Raw genomic sequence first — 7,893 nt, forward strand, 5'->3', positions numbered from 1 at the left:
GCCTCAGCTCCGTCTCTGCAGCTGGCTTCCCTGCTCCAACACCTGGGAGCTCTGCTGCACTCAGGCACCCCCGGTCTTTCTGTGACCCCGAGGGTCCTGAGACCACACTGTCCCATGTGGGTTCCACCCCCCGCTTAGCCACCGGAGTGACGTCCCTCAGCGGAGCAGACTTCTGAAAGTTCCGATTTTGTGCTCCGGGGCTCTATCACTTACCAGAAGCGGCCGACAAAGGCCCCTCCCCCGCTGTCTATCCTCCCAAATTGCCTCGGATTCACTTCTCCGCACGTTCTACCTTCCAGAAAGTGGTTGCTTTTCTGTTCAGAGAGTTGTTGCTCTTTTTTTCTTCTATCTCCTGTTGGGTTTGTAGGTGTTCAGAATGGTTTGATCCCTATCCAGCTGAATTCCTAAGACCAGATGAAATCCAGGTCTCCTACTCCTCTGCCATCTTGCCCCGCCACCCAAGTTTTTATTTTCTATATCTAGACATTTCCCCCTAGATCTCTCCATTTGATTTATGCACATTCTCTTTATTTTTTTATTTTTCCTGACTCATGGAAACTTAAAAAAAAAAGTGTTATAACCCTTTGCTATATGCAGTAAACTGAATGGAGAATGACTATGCAAATCATTTCTTCACTTTCAAAATTGAGTTGTAGTAGAAAACAAAATCACCCACAAGAATCTGAATACTTGAAATTTCTGCTAATTTATTTTGTCTCAGTGTATAGGTTTTGGTACATCATCATGCTTTTGTTATCTTTTTTTTTCTGAATTGCTTTTGTTAGTAGGGTCTTATTTTAGGGATAGTGATGTAGCATAAGGCTCACAGGCTTTGGAATCAGACAGCTCTGTTGTTTATTTATTGCATGATCCTGATGAAAAGATGGTACTCAGTCTAAAGGGAGAATAAATTTTAGGCCTGCTATGAAGATTAGTTATAAGATCACTCAGAGCACACAGTAGATGCTTGACTAATGATGAGTAATCAGAGCTGACATTTACTGATCAGTTTGTGTCGGACAATGTGCAGCTTACATGTATCATCTCATCCAATACTCAGAACGCAGTATGATAAGTAAACCTCTTACCCTTGCTTTAAAGGTAAGGCAATTGAGACTTATAGATGTTTAATATTTTGCTCAAGTTCACATAACTAGTAAGTGATGAAAGTGGATTGGGGATGTGAACCTAGGAAGTCTGATCTTTGAATCAGTTTTTTATCCTGAGTTGTTTCCTCAGTATAATAGCTATTATTCTTCTTATTAAATTTATGCCACAGAATATAGTTTTTCAGCAACAAACTCCCTTTTAGGAATTCTGAAACAAGAGAAGAGTATTGTTCTAGGGATAGTCCCTACTCTCAAGCTGCTTTGAGTAAGTTCTGGCTGGGGGTTCTTCTGAGTTCCTGGTATAAATAGTGTCTCTTTTCTTCCTTCTTCCTCTCCTCCTTCTCCTTCTCATCTCCATTTTTCTTTCTCTCATTCATTACACTCTCCCACCTTCCCTATTTCTATTTCTTTGTTGTTGTTTTTTTAAAGTCCAGCTTTGGGACACTTGGGTGGCTCAGTCGGTTAAGTGTCTGCCTTCAGCTCAGGTCATGATCCCAGAGTCCTGGAATCGATCCTTGCATCAGGCTCCCTGCTCAGCGGGGAGCCTGCTTCTCCCTCTGCGTGCCACTCCCCCTGTTTGTGCTCTCTCTCTATCAAATAAATAAATAAAACCTTAAAAAAATAAAGTTCAGTTTTATTGAGATAATTGAGAAATAGAAATTGTATATATTTAGCGTTTACAACGTGATGTTTTGATGTACATATGTATCGTGAAATGGTCACCACAATCAAGCCAGTTGGCATGCCCACCACCTCCTATAGCTACCATTTCCCTTCTTTCTTTCTTTCTTTTTTTTCCTTTTTTTGTGGTGAGAACACTTAAGTTCATCCTCTTCACAAATTTCAAGTATACACTACATTGTTGTTAACTACAGCCACAGTGCTCTACACCAGATTGCTAGAATTTATTCTTCTTGCATAAATAAAACTTTGTGCCCTTTGACCAATACTTCCCCCTGTCCCCCTCCACTGCACCTTTGGTAATCACACTCTGCTCTGTTTTTATGAGTCTGACTATTTTAGATTCCACATATAAGTGAGGTCGTGCCATGTTTATCTTTCTCTGTCTGGCTTATTTCACTCAGCATAATGTCTTCCAGGTTCAGCCATGTTGTCACAAATGGTAGGAGTTCCTTCTCTTTTTGAGGCTGAATAATATTTCTTTTTCTGTATCATCCACATTTTCTTTATCTATTCATCTGCCAGGGTTCCCTTTTCTCCACACCCTTCTAAAACCTGTTAGGTAATCCAGAGCTACTAGCATGTCCTAACCTGCTGAATTTAGCATCATGCTGCGATCGGGTGGGGGGGAGGGGCTATGCAGAGCTAACCAGAGTGGAGACATTTGTTCTCCTCTTTGGGGCATAGACTATTCTCATAACCACCTCCATCACTCTGTCACTACTTGTTCTACTTTTAAGAGTGAAAGTAAAAGAGAAATAGAATGAATAAAGTAAAATAAGCTAAAAGATCACTCCAGAAAATGGCAGTGATAAAATAGTAAAAAAAATACACAGCTATAATAAACACACACACACACCCAAGCTCCATCTAGGCAAAACAAATTCAGAAGATTAATTAGAGCCAATCTTGTAAATCATAAATTACAAAAAAAAAAGAAAGAAAGAAAGAAAAGAAAAAGTGAGAGAGACATCCTGAATTGGCTGCTTATTCAAAGAACAGGACACTTCCCGTAGGACAGTCAGCAGAGGTTGCCATGGGCTGTTCTTACTCCTTTTTCTTCTGCCTTCCTCAGGTTCTTCCAGGTGATTCTCCCCTTCACAAAGCTCAGTCCTGCCCAGAGGTTACTGGTTTATGCCATTGATTCCCCCAACTCATTGATTAAAAGAATCCCTTAAGGAATTTTCCCAGCATACCCAGTTGGCTCTCCACTTACCTTGAGGGCAGAAGAGTCTGTGGCCAGTGAAGCTTGAGACAGCTTCAAGGTGATTCTAAATCACAGCTCCCCAGGCGCCTGGGTGGCTCAGTTGGTTAAGCGACTGCCTTCGGCTCAGGTCATGATCCTGGAGTCCCGGGATCGAGTCCCACATCGGGCTCCCTGCTCGGCGGGGAGTCTGCTTCTCCCTCTGACCCTCCTCCCTCTCATGCTCTCTGTCTCTCATTCTCTCTCTCGCAAATAAATAAAATCTTTAAAAAATAAAAAATAAAAAAAAAAAAATAAATAAATCACAGCTCCCCTTCTTGCTGCCCTGATTACTTGCATCATAGTTATGGACTTTTTGAAGTGGGACTGTATCCTTTCCCTGGATCAAAGAATCAACCATGATACTTTCTTGGATCAACACCCTGTTGTTGACTGTACAGGAATCCATGATGGAGGAAGACCTGTGATATCTGGAGATATTCTCTGCTTCCTCAATAAAATAATTACATATGGGTACACTAGAAGTTTCTTCTATTTAGGATCCTAAAAGTGAAGAGTTGGAAAAAGCCCATGAGAGTCATTTAGTAAATCCTAGTAAATGGGGTTCAGGGGAAGGAAATGACTGGACCTACCAAGTCCCAGAGCTGACTGGGGGCTAAGACAGGACTAGAGTCCAGTTTTTTCCTGTTTAAAAAGCACTCTGTGTAGGTGAAAGTTCATTCTGAGAAAAGTGCTGGTATATCAACAAGCTGCTAATATTTTCTCCTCCTTAATCCTCTTCTTGAAATGTCAAGAAGACTCATTTGGGCACTAGAACCTCGGTGCATCTAGGTCTCAACCAATGTGGCTCTTCTCACCTATGTCTCAGCTTCCAGGAAAATGTGATCATGGTGTTTTTCTGGTACTTGAGTTAATCACATCACACTTTATACTTGAAAGTAAGAGCAAGTCTGCCCCTTCATCCTTGGGTGACTCCCTGAGTTTTCCAATTCCAAAAACCTTCCTCAGGCTTATGCCTATTCAGGATAGCAATATACAGCACCCTTTATAATAACCCTAAAGTCATGGGAGTCAGTGCAAGCAAGTATAGGAAAGGGGAGGCCATAGTCGCTGAGAGTCTGAAGTTTGAGAGTTTGAATTTTTAAAAAAGATTTATTTATTCATTTGAAAGAGAGAGAGTGCAAGCAGGGGGAGAGGTAGAGGAAGAAGGAGACAAGCAGACTCCCCACTGAGTGGGGAGCCTCTTACAGGGCTTAATCCCACAACCCTGAGATCATGACCTGAGCCAAAGTCGAGTCAGACACTTAACCAACTGAGCCACCAGGCGCCCATGAAGACAAATTTTAAGGGAAAGCCTTGTGCTCCTCAATGTCCAGTCTCAATTTCAGACTGCATTAAATTGATATGCAGGAATGTCAAGGGGATGTCATGATAGTTGGACAGGGAGCAGGGAAGTTAGGGAAGGAAAGGCAAATGTCTACGGATATCCACGTTAGAATCTTGTGAGCTTGACTTTACCACTCAATACCTATGTGACCTAGAGAAAGAATCTTAAGCTCTCTGGGTGATAAATAAATGTCAACACTTACTACTCTAAAAATAAATTATTAAAGCATTTGTTCTCAAGAAAGATGGAATGTGAGGTTTTCTGACTTTGTCTAAATCCTAAATCTCTACTGTTTGATGTCACTGTAATTAAATAGATGGTTTCCAGGTTTTTTAAAACCAAGTTTTGCTTTCAAATGAATGATAGCATGTTGCTTGTTTGTATTTACGTAAGATGGTGCATATATTTATATTCATGCCCCTAATATTATTTATTCAATCATTTGCTGAATTAATATTTGTTACTAGGTTTTTACCAAATCCATATTTAAAGAACATCAGATTGCTCACCTTTATTTATTTTTTGGAAGAGTTATTTTACTTTATTTATTTTTTATTAAGTAAGCTCTATGCCCAACATGGGGCTTGAACTCATGATCTTGAGATCAAGAGTCACATGCTCTACTGACTGAACCAGCCAGGAGCCCCAAATTTCTCACCTTTAAATAGAAATGCATGTACATAACTAGGTAAGTCTTTCTGGGCATGAAGGCCCAAGTGGGATATTTTGGAATTCAAACTGACTTAGCCAGCCTATTAGGATGACATTCAACCCTGAATAAAGACTCAGCTGGGGTGTCTGGCTGGCTCAGTCAGTAGAGCATGCGACTCTTGATCTCAGGGTTGTGAGTTTGAACCCCATATTAGGTGTGCAGGTTACTTTAAAAAAAAAAAAAAGACTCAGCAATTGATATTTAGTACAGATTGCAGAATGAATGGAATAGAACCATCTTCATCTCTAATTCCTCTCTTTGACCTGACTGTGCTATCCAATTTTTATCCAATGCTATCGCTTCCTCACATGGGCAACTCTAGCCATCATTTGACCCTGGATTCGAAACCAGGATAACTAGAGGATTTGTGACTTTCTAGATATTGTACGAATACTGAACTCAATTTACAAATCTGCAGATTGAAAGTCAACCTATGGTAAACCTTTGGTTACAAACTTACAGAAGCTACAAAGGAATGAAAACAAAACAGAACAATATAAAAGACCATCTATCTCCTTTGGGTGTTTTAGCATTCAGATTTAGAATTCCAGATTTTCAGAGATGGACAGGGAAATGCTGGAAAAACCTGAAAAGCCAAAGACTCCATTGATGAAAGCAATAAGTATAACTATATTTGGTGGCCCACAAAAGACAGGTATGAAACTCACTTTTCTCCACTGGAATGTTATCAGCACAGCAGAAATGCATTTGGGTTCTTGGGGTCATATCGGGAGAGGATGCTCTTACAGCTCTCTTTCTGTGTACTCAGAGGTTCTGTTCATTTTCCAAGGAATTGCATCTCACAACTTTGAGATTCCACTAGCACAGCTTTCCCAGTGGTCCAGAGGTTGGACACAATTCAGTGTTAGCTTTATACTTGGTAGCTATATTAAGCCTCAAAAAAGGAAAGTTGGGCTATTTTACCCTCCTTTGCCTGTTTGCGAGTTTTTCCAGTGGTTCGCCTATTGTCCAGCTCCTCGTGTAGCTGGGAAAGCCTTCCCAGTCTTGATATGTTCATCTCTGGTAGTCTATGATGCTGCATCTTTTGTTGACCTCACATGCAACCACTCTTAATAACCTCTTGCAGTGCTCTGGGCCAACTCATGTTTCTAATACCTGCTTTGTGTTATTTCTCTTTGGAAACTTATTTCCACCCTTGTTCAACAGCTAGTCACTTTTCAGTATCCGCCTTAGTGTCACTTCCTCCATGAAGTCCTTTCTACAGGAAGAAATGGGCATCCGTCTTCTGTTTCCAACACTGTACAAAGAACAGTTCTGGCACTTACAATTCTTACTATGATTGTCTTTGTTTATGTGTTCATCTTCCCTACTATGCTGTAAGTTTCTTGAATGAAAGATTAGGTCTGTGTTCATTTAAAGTGCAGACCCTAGATAACATGCAAGTTTCTTGGCCCCCGCCCCAGATTTTCTAAATCAGATTAATTGGAGATGGGGAGAAAATCTCCAAAATCTGCATCTTTTACAATCAACATGTAATTTGGTGTAAACAAGTTTGAGCAGCAGTGATCTGTGACTTATTATTTCTTTACTCAGATTGTCTAGCATAGTGACTATAATAGGTGTTGAGTGAATGAGCTAATGAATGAAAGGATGAATAGGTGAAAAATTTGTATAGATTCATATGTAATCCATATATGACAGGAAGGTCTCCTCTCCCTAAAGAGATCTAGTTAAAATTGGTTCTGACTACAGAGTTCATGCAGTGTGAAAGTCTAAAGACCTTTCCACTCTAGCATGGGTGCACATACTTTGTGTTTTGTTCCACATTAGCCCAGACGCAAAACGTAATCCTCCTACCAGTTTCTAAGACAAGTCTACTCACGTGGACCATTTTGTGAGGTTAGTAGACTTGCAGAGGATTGTGGAGGTCGTAGAGGACAAGTCACATCATGGAATCTTCTCCTTTTAATTCCTCTCTTCTCTTCTGCCCAAATTATTCCCAAATATGTATTTTTTTCTTCTTAAGTGTAGCTCTTCAGCTCTCCTTAACACCACACACTTACCGATCAAACTCAACTCTAGCTGCTCAGTAGAACTACATAGGCTGTTTCATTGATCCACCATCCCAACAAGGGAGTTGGAAGTTTATTTTTTGTTCTGGATTTAATATTTTCTTTTACATTTCTCCAAAGAAGACATCCAATTGGCCAACAGACATGTGAAAAAATGCTCAACATCACTCAGCATCAGGGAAATACAAATCAAAACCACAGGGCAATATCACCTCACGCCAGTCAGAATGGCTAAAAACAACTCAGGAAACAACAGATGTCAGCGAGGATATGGAGAAAGGGGAATCCTTTTACATTGGTGGGAATGCAAAGTGGTGCAGCTACTCTAAAAAACAGTATGGATTTAAATAAATAAATAAATAAATAAATAACAGTATGGAGTTTCCTCAAAAAGTTAAAAATAGACCCCATCACCCAGCAATTGCACTACTAGGTATTTATCCAAAGGATACAAACATAGTGATTCGAAGGGGCATATGCACCCCAATGTTTATAGCAACAATGTCCACAATAGCCAAACTATGGAAAGAGCCCAGATGTCCATTGACAGATGAACGGTATATATATACAATGGAATATTACTCAGCCATCAGAAAGAATAAAATCTTGCCATTTAAAATGACTTGGATGGAAAGAAGAAGAAGAAGGTAGCGGGAGGGGAGGAATGAAGCGGGGGAAATCGGAGGGGTGGACGAACCATGAGAGAAGATGGACTCTGAAAAACAAACTGAGGGTTCTAGAGGGGAGGGGGGTGGGAGGATGGGTTG

Source organism: Leptonychotes weddellii, chromosome 15 (genome assembly GCF_054177405.1).
Source record: "Leptonychotes weddellii isolate Sample4059 chromosome 15, ASM5417740v2, whole genome shotgun sequence".
NCBI classification, from domain to species: domain Eukaryota; kingdom Metazoa; phylum Chordata; class Mammalia; order Carnivora; family Phocidae; genus Leptonychotes; species Leptonychotes weddellii.